This window comes from Corythoichthys intestinalis, chromosome 11, assembly GCF_030265065.1.
Source record: "Corythoichthys intestinalis isolate RoL2023-P3 chromosome 11, ASM3026506v1, whole genome shotgun sequence".
NCBI classification, from domain to species: Eukaryota; Metazoa; Chordata; class Actinopteri; order Syngnathiformes; family Syngnathidae; genus Corythoichthys; species Corythoichthys intestinalis.
Genome location: NC_080405.1, coordinates 19,387,267 through 19,405,900, shown reverse-complemented (window position 1 = coordinate 19,405,900; position 18,634 = coordinate 19,387,267). Strand labels below are relative to the sequence as shown.

Below are 18,634 nucleotides of genomic sequence, written 5' to 3'. Positions count from 1 at the left end.
TTTTTGATAATTAAATAGCACTTGACAATAATGTATAGAAGGGCTGTCACAAATAACTAATTTTCTCCCGATTAGTCAACAGACTTTTTTTTTTTTTTTTTTTTACGACTAGTCAACTAATCTAATATATTTATATGACAGAAAAAACAGACAAGGCTGAAAAAGCAGTTTCTGCTCCTGCACCCCTTTTTCAAATAAACTGCTGTATTTTAGGCCAAAAGAACTGTTGTGTTTGATAGAACAATATGACTATATGCTGCCGTAGTAGTTTCCTGGCGCATTAAGCCCCCGAACTTTTTTTAGTTTTTCCGTTTTACCCTGGAGACCCCCGTTTAAGACACCACGCAACCGCTTTTGTTTCAACCCAGCCATAAAAATAGGTAAATAATTATATTATTCGAAATGTCTGTCATTTTTAGCTTAGAATCGTTAATTGATGTCTAATGTTTAGTTTAAAAAAACGACTTTATAAAATTATTCACTCGTATATTTTAAACTTTTTTAAAAATTACGTCACAACGAAAAAAATTGTGTCTGTAAATAGGTCACGGATATGTATCTCATAACATCGGCTAATTGTATTTTTATTTTATTTTATTTTTGTTACTGTCGCATTTTCCCCGATAGATGATAAATAATTGATCCACACAAAGAAAAAAAAAAAAAAAAAAAAACATTTAAAAGGGTAAATATTTGAAAAAGAAAATCTCAACCACTCCTTGATGTCTGCGATTTCTGCATTGCGACCCTTGTTATATTACCGTGTTTCACCCATAAAATCCCCCAAAAGTCCGGCTGTGGCCATTCATACATTCACACCTGTGTCTTGACACTCGATGAGACATGCACGCGAAGTTTTTGCTGTCTTTAATCATGCTCTCTCATGCTCTGACCTCAAGTAAGGGTTTGTGGGTTACTTTCTTTTGCCCTCCTGTTCAACATTTTTCTTCCCCCAGAAAATTGAGATTTTAAGCTTTCCAATGATGTATCACACATCCATATAGGACAATTTTGAAATTTGCCCAAATTGGGTTTCTTAGAGCGAAACTTCAAGTCACCTGAGTGTTTTCTGCCTTGTTGACATATAAATAATTAACATAAATAGCAATAATAAATCACTTACAATGAGGTCTAATGCTGCTATATGTATATACATAATAATACTTTATAATATAAAGTAAGTAAGATTAGTGCATTCATGGATTATGCCAGTGTTTCCATATACAGTATTTATATCCAAAAAAAAAAAAAAAAAAAATCGTCGTCTCGCCCACCCAGGTGGTATAGTCTCTACTTTCAAGCACGGGTCCTCTACCAGAGGCCTTGGAGCTTGAGGGTTCTGCGCAGGATCTTAGCTGTCCCTAGGATTGCGCTCTTCTGAACGGAGACGTCGGACGTTGTTCCTGGTATCTGTTGGAGCCATGCACACAGCTTGGGGGTCACTGCCCCTAGTGTCCGGATCACTACTTGCACCACTGTTGCCTTCACTCCCCACATTTTCTCCAACTCTTCCTTCAACCCTTGATATTTCTCCAGCTTTTCGTGTTCTTTTTTCCTGATGTTGCTATCGCCCGGGATTGCTACATCTATCACTACTGCTGTCTTCTGATGTTTATCCACCACCACTATGTCAGGCTAGTTAGCCATCACCCGTTTGTCTGTATCTGGAAGTCCCACAGGATCTTGGCTCAGTTGTTCTCGACCACCTTTGGAGGTATCGCCCACCTTGACTCTGGAGTCTCCAGTCCGTACTCGGCACAGATGTTCCTGTACACTATGCCTGCTACCTGGTTATGTCGTTCCATGTATGCCTTGCCTGCCAGCATCTTACACCCTGCTGGAATGTGCTGGATTGTCTCAGGGGCCTCTTTGTATAGCCTGCACCTGGGGTCCTGTCTGGTGTGATAGAACCGGGCCTCTTTTGATCTTGTGTTTAAGGCCTGTTTTTGTGCTGCCATGATCACTGCCTCCATGCTGTCTTTCAGTCCAGCCTTTTCCAGCCACTGGTATGTTCTTCCCATGTCAGCTAGCTCCTCAATTTGTCGGTGGTACATACCATGCAGGGGCTTGTCCTTCCATGATAGCTCCCCCTCCCCCCAAAGCGGGAGCTTCCATGATCCTAATAAATACAATCTGCATGCCGTGCACAGAGATGTCCAGAGACTCGAGACCTACAGCTTTCGACAGCAGCAGCAGAGTAGATAAATACATGAAGGAAGTGAAAAAAACTTGATAATGCACGTTGATATGACGCACATAAAGGCAACTTCAATTTAAAAAAACAAAAAAGTTATTAGTTAGTTATATGGACTTACGATCCGCCAGCTAGTTGTTTCTTGTCGTCTTCCAAAATCAACACCAAGGTGACGGCGATTCAAGTGGCCGACGGGCTATCGTGGTATGCAAGCGCAGCATTGCAAAGACCACACACAATGGCACCCTTTTTATTTTCGTTAAAATAATTCCAGGCTTCGGCCACTCTGGTCCACTTTTTTGGCTTTATCCCGCTTTCACCGCTTGCATCCCGAGCGTCCGCCATTCATAACTTTGTTCGCACGTAGTTTTTTTTTTTTTTTTAACCTGTCCTTACCTGTTGACAGTATGTTGTGCCCGTTGACGAATTTATTTCATCGATGATATCGACAACGTCGAATAGTCAGGACAGCTTTAATGTGTGGTACGTTATAAAAACAAATAGGAATGTCGATAAATAGAATGAAAAACAGCACAGTTCCTTCTGGTGGGTGTACCTGTTTTGGATTGTATAATACTGACATATTGCAAGGAGGAGATGCTCCAAGTCCTCAGTAAGTTGCAGTAACATCGTAGTTACAGGTAACTGCCCGTGAATATTGTTGCAATGGTATTTTGCCGTGTTTGTTAGCACTGTATTCGGAGGGCTTTCCTTTGACTTTTTTTTTTTTTTTTTTTTTTAATTTTATATTTAATTTGACAGTAAACTTCAACCAGGAGTGGCATTAAACAGCATGGAGCCTCTTTCAATAAATTTATACTATCTGCTGATAGTTGTGAAGTGAGTTGGAGTTCACTGCTACCATGTCTTTGTAAAGTTTTTGCTCCTAAGTCAAGGCTAAACAATCATTTGAATGAAAGCTCTTGAAAAATTCATCTTTAGTCAGTTAAAACTCTTAAAGCACCAATCTATGTATTGTGAAAAGTTAATGTGAGAATGACACTCAGACAAATAATCAATTGGGAGGACAATTTCATCATACTTAATCTGGCATAAAAGAAATTGACGAATATAGAAGTACCATTAATAACAGTCACATATTTTTTCAACTATAAAGCGCACCACCAATGAACAATTTTGTTTTCATATACCACAGTGTAAGGCGCCCCTGATTATATGCTGCATTAGTGCATCAATGCACTGCTATTATCATTTGTTCTTTGTCTTTTAACATTGTAATCGTTTTATTTATTTATTTATTTTTTTTTTTTTAATTTATGGGTTTGAGGAATGATGAATGCGTGTTTTGAGCACTTCACGGGAGCAGTACAGTCATGGTCCAACAAAATGAATTCAAGGTTATTAAGCACACAGTGTCAATTTTTGGGAATAATAATTTTTCATTGTAACTTAGCAAGCACTTTCTGATAAAAGTATTTTCCTCATCTTTAGCTATTTTGACCCTAGAGTAGTATATCACAGAAATAGTTACATAAATAATTAGCTTCACAGAGTAAACACTGCAATGACTGACTTACTCCTTGACCCTCAATCAATTTGGAATACGACTGTTCAAGCAAGTGTTTTATCTGGAATTTGGTAGGTTGTGACACAAACATGATTTAACCCAGTTTTACTTAAGAAAATAATTGCCTTTGCTGGGCCATTAAGTTGATACCGTGAGGGATAACTAGACCATAAATTACAGCACTACAGTCGTCGCACTAATAGTTCCTGTAGGAATATGACTGCCATATTTTTCATTAGGGGAAGTGCAAAAGCAAATGAAAGAACTGAACCTTATTTCAAGTGACAATTAGCAGCGTTGTTAAATGTTTGATTCTTAAGAGCACACCAGAATATAAAAATTTTAAGTACAGCTTCACAGCAGTTAAGTTTTGTAAAAATAACACCATGTCAACACTGAGATGGACCAGTGACAACTCTTCACCATGGCACGCAACATTCTAAAAACAATGCTCAGACAACATTTGATGTTAGGAACTGAACTGCTCAAAAAAAAATCGCAAATAGTGAACAATTGATTGTTTGGAGTTGTGAAATGCCCCTTCCAGTTGGAAAAAAAAAGATCTTTATGTATTTAATCAAACAACAAAACTAACAAAAGTTAGCTGGCTCAATGCTAATTCCCAATGCAAACAAGCTTACAAAACTACAGCTGCAGCTATCAATTATTTCCAGAGTCGATTAATCTATCAGTTTGTCAGTTCGAATAATGGAGTATTTGGATTAAGAACATTTAATGCATTGCAGATTAAATTTTAGGAGATGTAAAACGAAGGCTCGCTCAGATTGCTCTTTTAAAAGACCATTAAATGCGAATACAAAATAAAATTCCTGAGTGTTTCTTCAAACTATGCAGAATTTCATAGCAACTTTTATTTAAAAATAAATCAAAATACCTGATCTCAGCCTCAAATGTTATATAAAAAAAATAAAATAAATGAATAAATAACAAATGAGGATCTGAGTACAACAAAAAAACTTTCTAACTTGCATAACAAAAGTCCCCTCGCTTAAATGCTATAAAATGCCATTTTGTTTTCTTACAATGCTCTTAACAAATCATTCAAACACATATCCCCTGCCCCCTCCCCCCCAAAATCGCCTAAATATACCAATAAACTAAATTACAAATGCATAAAAACCATATTTGTTCAAACAAAAACTTGTTTATGTTAGTCTTAACAGGTAGTAGCTGGATTCAGCCATGTAAAATATGTTATGTCATACCGTAATTTCCCGAATATAAGGCGCACCCGTGTATAATGCGCACCCCAAATTTACTTGTAAAATCTAGGGGAAATTATTGTGCCCGTTTATTACGGCTCCCTAATTTTAGCACCAATAAATAAAAGAATGCAAGAAAACTGAGCTCGTGTACAGATACAGAAATGTCATTTTACTGAATGGTGAAACACAGCACAAGCATAGCATATTGGTAGTTCAAAACATTACCATAAACTGACAATATTTACGGTAATATTATGATTTGACAACTTCTCCAACTTACCAGAACCTTGGAGAAAACAAAACAGATGTGACTTTTCTTTTAAAGGCTGCTGTATAACTTGCTCGTTTCATAATGATGAATAAATGTTTCTTCCATGGATTGATACGGTAAAATGAAAGTGAGAACTTAAGTCGGAAATCCAAGAGAGCTCATCGCTGTCGACACGACAGTAACAATAGGAACTATTGTTATTTGGGTTTGAGTTTCCCGAGGGACAGATTGAGTTGACGGACACACATAGGAAGTCTGTGTTGTTACGTTTGTTATGGTCCGAGTTGCGGAGCTGCAATAAACGTTGACTCAAATGAGTTCAAGAAACTAAATTCTGTGCTTTATGAAGAGTGAAAAAAGCAGAATTTAACACAGACGTAATCATTCGGCCGATCAGAGTGAAGTATTACCGAAACAAAATGGTGACGTCACGTACCGTAATGGTCGACAACGGATCGCCGCATACGTTTCTTCAACACAACGTGGCCGTCTCAATAAAAAAAAAAAAATCAGTTTATATATATATATTTCTGTCTCCATCCATGTACCCGTTTATAATGCGCACCATGATTTTACAAGTTGATTTTGGGGAAAAAAAGTGCGCGTTATATTCGGGAAATTACAGTATTCACTGTTGCCATTAGATGGCAGTGTATCCACCCAAATCAATAAAACTGAATGCAAAACACTTTCAAAACAAACTATTACAACGCCACTCTAATTAAACGAATACTCAAAGCAGCAAAATTTGATTCGAAGCTTGAACAAAACTAGCATGAATGTTAAGGTACGGTAATTTTCGCACTATAAGGCGCACCTGACTATAAGCCGCCCCCCACCAAATTTGACACGAAAACAGCATTTGCTCATTGAAAAGTCGAAATGGACTATAAGCCGCAGCTGTCCTCACTGTATTATGGGATATTTACACCAAAAGATATCAACAGGTAACACTTTATTTGACATTGGCATAAGACTGTCATAAGACCAAATGAACCACAATGAAGCTTTGCAGCTTTGAACAAATTAGCTGCAAAGCTTCATTGCTTCAAGAAGCTTCATTTGGCCAACAATGTTCTCATGGTGGAGACAGTCAACCTCTGCTGTCATCTGCTGTCAACACTGTTGTCATATAACATGCCTCAAAGCATGCATTGCAGTGCTACAGATGTATAAATAACCAATCAAAATTCATGTTCTCTGCTAATTATTTCTTCAGAGACTGTTCTAGTTGTTTCATTAATTGCTAGTTATGGAATTTGGTAACACTTTATTTGACAGTGGTGCGAGCAGACTGTCATAAGACCATCATAATTATGACATGACACTGCTATGAGCATTAATGAATGCTTATGACAGATGTCCTTTTGTGTCATCCGGCAAATGATGTCCCTTTTGAATGGATGTAAAAGATCCAAACTGGACATAAATGACGTTAGTGAGGTAATTTGCGGGATGACATTTAATGACTTCTGTCATAAGCATTCATTAATGCCCATGATAATGTCATGTCTTAATTATTACAGTCTTATGGCAGTCTTATGAAGCAGCTGTCAAATAGTTACCTATTAACGCAAATAAATAAATAAAAATAAGCAGCCTTGGACTATAAGCCGTGGGATTCAAAATGAGGGATAAAAGTAGCAGCTTATAGTCCGGAAATTTCGGTAGTTCTAAGCTTTTAAAGGAAACCTCGACTAAAATGACAGGTTGGTTCAATATACTGTATTTTAATGTTAGTAGCTCATCTACAATAGACAAACTAAAAACTGAAAATATAGTATGAAAACCTATTTCGACATAAGTGGCCACTGTTATTTACGTCGCTATGTGTTCTGGGTAGTGATGTAAAATGGTGACGCTGGTATCTGTAGCGATGAACTCAACCGTTTAATTTTTCCCGTTCAAGCGAATGCGCAAAAATATGAAGATTGACCAATGCAGGAGTAAAAATCAAACTGAAAATGTAGACAAAATGCAGGAGGAATCTTTACTTGCTCACATTCGATGGTGTGTCGGTGGCAGATGGAGATGCTAATGTTTAAGTACTAAAAATAGTCATTTGCTTTATATAGGGTTAACTGTCTACAATATAAACTTTTGAATAGCTGTCCAGTTTAGTGACTACTATCCCTGAAAGGGGTAATGCATTCATATTCATATCAATAGGAAAATATGATTTAATGTCTGTGCTATAAATTACGTAAATTACCTTATAAATCATGGCACAACTGTATAGAATGTATTTTGGGTCTTTTATTCGCACTGCATTTTGTTTGGTTGGCAGTTGTACATGAAATGCGACTTTGATACTTTTTTTCGCACCACTACCATAATTCTGAAAATCACTTTATTTTTTAATTCTGTTGAGCTGTACAAAGCAGAGGGTGCTGATGATGATTTTGCACCCGATCCAGGCCTCGAGGGGCCCATTCAGGCCTCGATGGCTGCTCGGAGGCGTACCCATTAAAATATGTTTATTTTTAACTTGGCTTAAAATGAATGTTTATCACACCTTGCTCTGGTGAGAGGGGTATTGTTGTGTACAGTACACAACACCCAAAGGGGCCAAGTGTGTTTTTGTGAGGGCCCAAAGGTGCACTCTGCCATGTGTCTCCTCAGCGGCTTCCATTTTGTACCAACGGAAAGGAGTGATCCGCAGATGGCGTCCCCGCTGCAGCACCGTGTCACCGAGTGCATATCTGTTTTTATTAAGTCTTCTATTGTTTTTGGCAAGCGTGACACACATTGCAGTCCCACAAGACTTGTGAGGCTCCAAACTGCATGCACGTCAGCCCAAATAAGTGTGTGTGTGCGTGTGTGTACCTGTCAAACTAACGTTCAGTGAGATGTTGTACTCAGTGGACTGTGGCGACCTGCTGACCCTGTAACAGAGCTCACAGAGCCCTGTAAAAGTAGTGACACGACACACACAAGCGAGCACAATGTACAGATGAAAGCACATACCTCCACACCGACCGCACTATTTGCACGCAGAGTCACATTCAGACATAAATGCACACACTGCAATGACGCCACCACGGGGTGGCCAGTGGTGACCATGGCCGTCCTATAAATTTAATGGCCACCCTACTGAGTGTGTAGCCTGGCAAGCCCTTCTGACTTTCGCAATACATGACAAGTCTGTCTGGTATTCTGTGGGTTCAGTTGCATTTCCAATCTAGTCCTACAAATCACAGCCCGCAAGGCAGGACTTTGATGCGTCATAAAGAGGAGCAACGGCAAATCTTTTGTACACTCCAATCACTACAGGGTGTTCATAAAGTCTCTTTACCATTTCAAAAATGTATTAAAAGGCAATTGATTAGATATTTTATTCAGATTTGTTCTATTGTATTCAGCGTTTATTGACGTTTTTTTTTTTTACCTCTTTTAATACACTTCTATATGGGCACCATTAGTTGCACGGAGCACAAATGACTCTTCTGCAAATGTTTACCTTGACCATTTAACTGAATATGTGGCACCACAACTGAATGACCTTCAACCAAACATCATTTTTCAGCAAGATGGTGCACCACCACATTGGGGGCTGCCGGTTGGTGGGTTCCTCAATCAAACACTTCCAGACCGATGGGTTGGAAGGGATGGGCCAATTCCTTGGCCACCACGTTCACCAGATATCACTCCCCTGGACTTCTTTCTATGGGGCTATGTTAAAGATATCGTGTATAGAACAAAGATAAAGGACATTACTGACCTTAAGCGAAGGATTACAGATGCCACTGCCACAATTGATGAGGCTATGCTACAGCGAACATGGCAAGAAATCGAGTACCGTCTTGATGCGCTTCGTGCAACCAATGGTGCCCATGTAGAAGTGTATTAAAAGAAGTAAAAAAAAAAAAAAAAACTCAATAAACGCTGAATACAAGAGAACAAATCTGAATAAAATATCTAATCAATTGCATTTTTAATAAATTTTTGAAATGGTAAAGAGACTTTATGGACGCCCTGTATATCCGAACAAGAGGCTGCTGCAGGGGGCTCGATAGCACTTGTTATAGGCGTCATGCTATCGCTTGAACATAATAAAGTCTCGTCCAAAGCACGAGAGACCACTACCACAAGCTTTTCACATACACTCCGACTTGCTGTCAGATTGAGCCAATGGCAGACCTAAACCGGCAAATTTTTCGTAGTGAGTTTTAGCATTTGTTCTCTTTTCAAAAACAAGTACTGTAAACCTCAAATTCGAGAAAACACCATGTACTCTTTGATTTTTCCTGCAACAACAACGGTTATCGTATCGCGATTGGATATCTAGCACCGTCAATGGCATCAAAAGGCAATAAGTTAAATACTATGAAATTTTCAAAATGCATCAACTTCGAAGTGTTACTTGGGGCCACAGCTAGATTTGTGTTTATAATCATTTTAATTGTATTAGGGTGGTTTTTATTAACGTTTTTTATCAAGTTATAAAGTGGGGCAAATAAGTATTTAGTCAACCACCAATTGTGTAAGTTCTCCTACTTGAAAAGATGAGAGAGGCATGTAATTGTCAACATGGGTAAACGACAACCATCAGAGACAGAATGTGGAGGAAAAAAAATATCACATTGTTTGATTTTTAAAGAATTTGTTTCCAAATTAGAGTGGGAAATAATTATTTGGTCACTTACAAACAAGCAAGATTTCTGGCTGTCAAAGATGTCTAACTTCTTCTAACGAGGTCTAACGAGGCTCCACTCCTTACCTGTATTAATGGCACCTGTTTTAACTCATTATCGGCATAAAAGACACCTGTCCACAATCTCAGTCAGTCAAACTCCAAACTCCAGTATGGCCAAGACCAAAGAGCTGTTGAAGGACACCAGAGACAAAATTGTAGCCCTGCACCAGGATGCGAAGACTGAATCTGCAACAGGTAAAACGCTTGGTGTAAAGAAATCAACTGTGGGAGCAATTATTACAAAATGGAAGAAATACAAGACCACTGATAATCTCCCTCGATCTGGGGCTCAATGCAAGATCTTACCCCGTGGCGTCAAAATGATAACAAGAACGGTGAGCAAAAATCCCAGAACCACACGGGGGGACCTAGTGAATGACCTACAGAGAGCTGGGACCACAGTAACAAAGGCTACTATCAGTAACACAATGCGCCGCCAGGGACTCAAATCCTGCACTGCCAGACGTGTCCCCCTGCAGAAGAAAGTACACATCCAGGCCTGTCTGCGGTTTGCTTTGGATGATCCAGAAGAGGACTGGGAGAATGTGTTATGGTCAGATGGAACTAAAATAGAACTTTTTGGTAGAAACACAGGTTCTCGTGTTTGGAGAAGAAAAAATACTGAATTGCATCCCAAGAACACCTTAACCACTGTTAAGCATGAGGGTGGAAACATGCTTTGGGGCTGTTTTTCTGCAAAGGGACCAGGACGACTGATCTGTGAAAAGGAAAATGAATGGGGCCATGTATCGAGAAATTTTGATTGAAAATCTCCTTCCGTCAGCAAGGGCATTGAAGATGAGACGTGGCTGTGTCTTTCAGCATGACATTGATCCCAAACACACAGCCAGGGCAACAAAGGAGTGGCTTCGTAAGAAGCAGTTCAATGTCCTTGAGTGGCCTAGCCAGTCTCCAGATCTCAACCCCATAGAAAATCTGTGGAGGGAGTTGAAAGTCCGTGTTGCCCAACGACAGCCCCAAAACATCACTGCTCTAGAGGAGATCTGCATGGAGGAATGGGCCAAAATACCAGCAACAGTGTGTGAAAAGCTTGTGAGAGTTACAGACAACATTTGGCCTCCGTTATTGCCGACAAAGAGTACATAACCAAGTATTGAAATGAACTTTTGGTATTGACCAAATACTTATTTTCCACTATGATTTGCAAATAAATTCTTTAAAAATCAAACAATGTGATTTTCTTGGGTTTTTTCCACATTTTCTCTCATGGTTGAGGTTTACCCATGTATAATTACAGGCCTCTCTAATATTTTCAAGTGGGAGGACTTGCACAATTAGTGGTTGACTAAATACTTATTTGCCCCACTCTAATTGTATATTTTCGTTAAAGTTATATTACAATAATGATTATAAATTTTTTTAAATAATTCAATTTTAATTGAGATATCACATTTTGGTTCGTGTAAGCATCACTTTTAGCAAATGTTAATATTGTGGCCTAAATGATCCAAAATGTGATGCCCAAATACTGTACTATACGATACACATATTTTGTTAATTACCAAAAATAGTTACTTGCCCTTCTAGCCCTGGTAATACACCAGGCATGTCTGCGACACCGCTGGCAGTCACCTCCAATTTCTATAGGATGCGTTTTACGAGCAGAGCATCTGTGGAGAGGCTGATTGGTCAACGCAAGGATTGCAAGATCGCGCAAGAGTAGCGAGTATTTAAAGATAACAATACAAAAAACATTTCCCTTTTAGAAACTGCGTGTTGATCAGCTTTCAGAAAAGAAAGAAGAAAATAGTCGTGTGCTGAAGAGAAAATAATTGCAAAGACAAACATTTATTTTACAAATGAAATACCTCAATGTTTTTTTTCCTTATGAAAGGTTTATTGAAATATTTTGTCAAGTTAAAGCACCTTGGAGAAATTTATGAAATTAATAATATTATTTTGAATTGACCGGATTCACCGTATTTTTACACAAGCGACTTCCGGTCTGTCCGATCCTACCTAGTTCAATTGACGCAGGAACCGCTTCTGGGACGAGTCTGAAACGCAGCCGCTCTGCAACTGGGGAGCACTCACTGCTTGACTTTAACAGCCATGTTTCACTGCGTTGATGTGGCGGCAACACTGACGTGCCACAGACTAAACACACTGCATTCCAGTTTTAAAGGATTAAGTCTTTCTAATAGTTTACTACAGCAGTGTAATGACATCCTGAAATAATGGCTTTAGTTTTGGTATGACATCCCACGATTTTAAGTGTCCCCATTTGACCCCTCTGTGATAAATTTCTGGGGGCGCCACTGACACACTGGCAAACAAAGCACATTCCACAAACACACACCAATTAACACGAAATGTCCGATCCATTTTGACTAGGACAGACATAGGGGTGCAACGGTTCAGTTAGCCCATGGTTCGGTTTGAACCTCGGTTTTGGGATCACGGTTTCGGTTCGGTTTGCGTTTTTTTTTTTTTTTTTTTTTTAACTGTCTTTATTTTGCTTTTTTAAAAAATGAAATAAACACTTAAAATGTAAACATTTTCGACTGTTAAAATGCCTCTTAGCTCTTTGGCTAGTGTAGTGACTGATTACTGATATACACACGCAGTAGTAAAAAAGTTACTTGACAAAGTAACTGGTGATACCTTTCATGTTTTTTTTTTTTTTCATTACAAACAAACAAACAAACAAACAAACAAACCCAAAAACATTGTAACCTTTGCTATGTTTGGAGGTCATTTAATGTTGTGAATCAACCGTTGAAGTTGATAAAATTGCTCCCGTTTTTGCATTAGTTCCCTTCTGTCTACTTTCGACATGTGAACATTTTAAAACTGTTTCATCCTTTAAAGAAAGACTCAAGTCAAGATTTTGCCGATTTAGGAGTATTTTAGATAAAAAGTTGCTTGGTTTGCTCGTAAGGTTTACTACAACAGAGCCTTTCTGAGAAGTTTACTGCTCTAAAATGGCGGCTGTTTACTAACGCTACCGAGTCTGTCATTTCGCATGTAGTTCTATATGCATGAGATATCTAGGCGTAGATTGTATGTTGTCGGCTAAGTCAGGTAATATTGGAGCCACCTAGCCTTGCATTGAGTTTGCTACAGCGTCTCAACAAACACTCTTCCTTCTCCGAGTCTCTGACTTTAATCGCGTCATTCAACCAACGCATTGTCTCGTTGCAGAAACGGTGACCAAATCCGAACGGATGAAAAAAAAAAAAAACCGTAAAGAACGAAAAACGTGCAGATTTTGAACGTAACGTACGGCGTACACATTTAAAAATGAGTGCTCACTTGTACAAATTACGACGAGACCGTACAATTTGACAGGTATGAATTATAGTGGACCGTCACAGATAGGTAGTAGCACTCTGTAGCACGGGACGTCCAACTTCCAACTATCAGTGGTCAGGGCGAAACTATGTGCTTTAGCGAAATCATCTTCGATGGCTTTGCGTGCCATTTCATAAATGTCAGGGATTACGTTGTTGGAGAAATATGTCCGCGAGGGAACAATGTAACGCGGGACAAGCGTTGCAAATATATTAACGAAGCGCGCCGTGTGTTTTCACTGGTGACATCTTCGGGGTTGTCCTACCCTGAGAAAGTGATATCTGTGGGTGATGCCGGCTGAGGTGCCGGAGTGATGACATAAAAGTGTTGCCATTAGCATGGGGAACAAGCGCTGAGCAATGCTTGCATTTTTTTTTTTCTTCAATATTTTCTCTCCCTCCGCATTGTAGTCTACGGGGAAACCAAAATGTTGCCACGCCGCAGATTTGAAAGAAGCCGGTGCTTCCTCAAAATTCAGTCTCTCCACTCCTCCGCTCGCCATAGCTATTTGTTTTCTTTCTTGTTTCACTTTCACTTCGCCCGTAAGCGAGAGAGGGCGTTACTCGGCTTCTATTACACAGGTTCTAGACAGCGATCTGACATTTACTTGCGGGGCGGGAATTTCTCCACAGCGGTGCTTCACGTCACACACAGGCACACAGAGCCCGATCAATTCATTCCACAAGCGTTCAGAACACATTAATTGCAAAACCGAAAAGGTGCGGTTCATAAAGGTGTATTGAACCATACAGGGCGAACCGTACGGTTTGCAAACCGTTGCACCGCTAGACAGACATCAGCGTATGATCGCTGTCATCCTTCCAATGGTAATGAAAGATGAGCATTCCCAGCCCCAGTTTAAATGAATTTGACGTCTATCATTGTCAATGGCTGGCAATGAGTTAATAGTCAAACACACATGTACTGTACATAGACATAAATGCCCATAATTGACAATAACTTCACGCATATACTCGTACTGATGAGCAGCAAATTCAATAGAAACATCCTCGGAGCTGCGATAGCTGAATCGTGATATAGTGGGGGATGACAATGACACATGATGCATGCGCACACAGTACATCAGGGAAAAGCGCAAACTACACGCACAAGCATATAAACTGAGGGACGCGCACAGAAATCGACGCGCGCGCACTCGCCCAGGACCAGACGAGTGAGGAGGTGGAGGAGGCAGCTAAGTGTGCCGAAGGTGACCAAAGTTACTCCAGAACGCATCAGACTTCTCTTCTGATTCAGAAGTGGTCTACGACGAGGAGGAGCTAGAAGCTGGTGTGGAAAATCAGACTTTTCGGGCGCACATACGCCGCTATTTTGCGCTCGGGGAGGGACACTGCGCCCTTTGACGAGGAAGAGGAGGAGGAGGAAGAGCAAGAGAAAGAGGAGGCTGCACTGTGGTGTGCGCGATGACGAGACGCTGTTGTGGACTTGCAAGGCAGCCAAGTGGACTCGAGTGGACCGCGGCAGTGAAAACACTTGCTCTGAGGTGAGTGCGTATCTCTGCCATTGACGGCGCGTTGGCGGGTTGAGGTGGGGGTGAGAAATAGCGCACATCGCGGAGCTGAGCTGCCTGTCAGAGGCGCGGGAGAAAGCCTGCTCATCGGAGCCGATTTAACGTGTGCTAAGTTAGGGGATGCTTTGACAAGGAGAGCCCCAGCGGGAGCCACAAACTGATGGGGGGAAGGTGGAAGCCAAGGTAGGATGCGTGTCGTCTTCATGGAGCTGCTGCTGCTCTTTTTGAACGCTTTTATTTCTTTTTTTATTGTCAGGGCACTGATGTTGAACATGACTCCCGTAGGAGATACGTGCACTTGAACGCATTTGCTATTATACACAGTGTGTGTGTGTGTGTGGGGGGGGGGGGGGTGTTGGGAAGATTAAAGTGGAGATAATACTTTGAGGAATTGTATAGGTTTTTTCCTATCATCTGTGCTGTTGCTTGTGTATCATAAATTGTGTTGGTGTGTGTGTGTTTGTGTATTTCCCAATGGACATGCCCTTCTTATGTTCCACTTGCAGCACCTGCAACCTCTCTCTCACACACACACCCAAACACCCCCACACGCACACACCCCTGCTCAACTCATCTGAAACTGTAAACACACACTTATATATGTACAAGCAGTGGATTAGTAGTCATAGTGTGACTTCAGATTAGAATGAGATTCTCACGGCCAAAACTGCACAGGACATGGGATTAATGAAGAAAGGCAGAGAGGAATGGATGGGTGGATCTATGATGGACTGATTAAAAAAAAAAAAAAGAAAAAGAGTGATAGGCCAGATGAGTTGGGGTAGGTTGTGAGGGAGAAAGCAGCACGGAACAGGAGATTAAAGTGTAATGTCCGAGCGAGAGAGTGAGAACGCGGGAATCCAGGGCAAGTCGTGCGGTGGAGAGAATGTGGTGAGAATGAAGAAGAGGAAAAGGCAGCAAACGCTCTTTCTCCATGCCCCCCGCCCCCAGCTCCCTTTTGATCTCCTCTTATTCAGATCCGACAGAAGAAGAGGAGCGCTGCTTACATAACGCCCCATTTCGAACACAATTAACCAAAAGGAAAAACACCGAGCATTTTAGATATTGTTACATTTTAGGATTTAAGGATATAAATTAAGAAAAATAGTATTCGTCTGTCAGTCAAGCAGACGTCAACGGCGTGCCTTTAACTGACATTTTAAAAATGTGACTCAAGACTGCTAGAACATTGTTCAGCAAGGCGTCCACAGTGTTTAACATAAATAGACGTTGGTTCCTGGTGTGAATGCATAAGTGTGGTCCTTAACTGTCTGCAAAAGAATTAGTTCTAAGAGATTAGACCGTTAAACAGCCTCCGCACTATTGTACTGTCGAATTAGCGGGAGCAATTAGGTTGCCAAGGGGATATATGAGGTCAATTTCTGGCTAATAAAAGGGGGTCTTTGAGATAATTACCATGAACGCATACCCGATCCACGGATTAAGCTAATAAATCCAGTAGAGCGACATACACACGGTATTCGAATATTATGTACTATCTATCTAGCTATCTAGCTACGTATCTTCAACGTTGACCAAAAGGCCAATCTTTGAGGAATGAGAGTTGAGGTTGAGAGTTGAGAGTTGATCTGACACTTCCTGGGCTTGACAAACGTCATCATGCTGTCATTTGAAAGGATTCCGAGTGATATTTTCCTATTTCCTAAGATTAGGGTGCTCATCAAGGGAATGATGTCACGATGACCATGACAATGGGGCTGCAAAGAATCCTGGAAGAACCCTTTCAGAGATTCATGAAGGTGTGGCAGTGAAGGCTGGGAAAGTGTGTGAGACTCCATGGGGATTACTTTGAAAAGAAAAACTTGTAGTTTGAAGTCGAGATTTGAAGTAGAACTTTTCTGACATTCCACGTATATCATGAAAGGTGCTTCCAATGAATTTGGAGCACATGCTGGAAGTCAGAAATTTCAGTCTTTCAACTAGGAAAAGTGTATTTGATCACAGCTGGAAGCCTAAGTTCTCAAATGATATCTTGAGGCAAAAATGATGATGAACCCCCAATTGAAATGATTTCATACAATGATAGCATTGCAGACAAGAGATTAACAATGAATCAATTTATTAATGAACGAATTTTTAGGGACATATTTGTTCACAAATTTGTTCTGAAGCAATGGAAGGAATCAGAGTGCACTTCATGGCTTATATTGATAAATATCTAATGAAAAACAATTGTGGTTGTCTTCTTGAGCTGTGTGACCGTGTACTGTTACTTATTTGCGTAATCGACTTTGTTGCGCCCTATTCAAAACACTGAAATCTTGTACACTTGTGCATGGGCATAACACTCTAGGGTTGCAGCTATCGATTATTTTGGTCGTCGATTAATCTATCAACAAGTTAGTTCGAATAATTGAGTAATTGGTTCAATTTTAAGAGATGTAAAACAAAAGCTTGCTGAGATTGCACTTTCAAAAGAGCATTAAATGTGAATACAAAAAAATCCTGAGTGTTTCTTCAAAATATGCAGAATTGCACTTTCATTTTGGGATAAATTAAAATACTTGAGCTTAGTCTCAAACGGTATTTAAAAAAAGTAAAAATAAAAGAAGATCTAAATACAACAAGAGAAAATTTGGCTAACGTGCATAGCAAAAGTCAGCTAGCTTTTATACTATAAAATGCTAAATTTAAAAAATGTACAATGCTCTTAATAAATCGTGCAAATTCTCAAAAAAAATGGCTAAATATTCTTTTAAACTAAATTATGAATGCATAAAAAACATTAGCTCATACAAAATCTCAGCTGGATTTAACCATGGTCAATACAGGGCAGTGCATTCACTCAACTCAATCAAAATAAATGCAAACACTTTCAAAAGAAACCATTAAAACGCCACTCTAATTAAGCGAATACTCAAAGCAGCAAAATTTGATTCGAAGCTTTTTTCTACTCAAATTACTTCGAGTTCATCGATTAATCGTTGCAGCACTGGAACACTCCATTACTGGATGACAGCGTTCAATTTTTGCAACGTCTATATCAAATATTTAAGTGATCGTTAAGTCGAGGTTTTAACAGTATACTTAGTTTTTCATTTTCAGTTTTTCATTTTCAATTTTTCATTCAGCACACACAGCATTCCAAAATATTGTGAAAATCATATTTTTCTCAGATTTCAACATCATTTTTACATCTAGCATTCAAGTGTTTTCAATCTTTCCAATGATAACAGTATTGCTTTGAACTATAATCTATTTGATTTCTTTAAAATAAAAGCATAAATGCGCTTGTGGGTTTTTGTAGCATTTCTGCTTCAACTTCTTTGCAGGATGTCAGAGCAGCCACCCAGAAGTGGCTTTACATATGAAGTAAAGCTCTTTAAGGTACAAAGGCTGAACAAATACCTAGGAGGTGCAAAGGCCTAACAATGTCACACTACAAAAGAAAGCATGATCAGGCTAGACATGTGCCGATTACCGGTGTAAAGGTATACAGTGGTATGAAAACGTCAAGGTTTGAAAACCGCAAAAATGTTCTGTCATACCATCCCTAAAGTATTTTTTTTATGTCCCAAAAATGCATGGAGAAATCCCTTGCTTGCAGCTGTAAGGCTCAACCCTCCCCTACCGGTTGTTGCTCAGTTGCCACGTTTACATGGAGCCAAATATTCCAATTACAATCGGAATATTTGTTCAAACCGAATAAATGTGTTCCATATAAACACCTCATTCGGAATGAACAGGCCCAAACCGAATGGAATTTCATTCCGATTCACAGGGGTGGAATATTCCTTTTCCCAAACCGATTAGAAGTAAAATTATATCATGTAAACAGGGAAGCGGAATGGTGTCTGGTTGCGTTCTTTCTGCGCACGCTCCGTACTGACGTGGTGACGTCACTCGGTGACG

The 18,634-nt window shown here is 39.8% G+C and overlaps 2 protein-coding genes across 6 annotated transcripts in view; one reads left to right on the top strand and one right to left on the bottom strand.

Annotated features, from left to right (window-relative positions):
- macrod1 (mono-ADP ribosylhydrolase 1) overlaps nt 1-18,634 on the bottom strand; it is a 317,841-nt gene that overhangs the window by 138,944 nt on the left and 160,263 nt on the right. The gene's annotated exons all lie outside the window — the stretch shown is intronic.
- The window catches only part of flrt1b (fibronectin leucine rich transmembrane protein 1b), a 101,988-nt gene that overhangs the window by 6,715 nt on the left and 76,639 nt on the right, over nt 1-18,634 (top strand). Inside the window, exon 1 of one of the 3 annotated variants that reach the window (XM_057851198.1) lies at nt 14,084-14,734. The exons of 1 other annotated variant lie outside the window; for it this stretch is intronic. The gene's annotated coding sequence lies outside the window, so the exon portion shown is untranslated. Of the gene's footprint in view, nt 1-14,083; nt 14,945-18,634 lie in introns of those variants that run through there. One more of the 3 variants, XM_057851199.1, reaches the window with a different exon arrangement.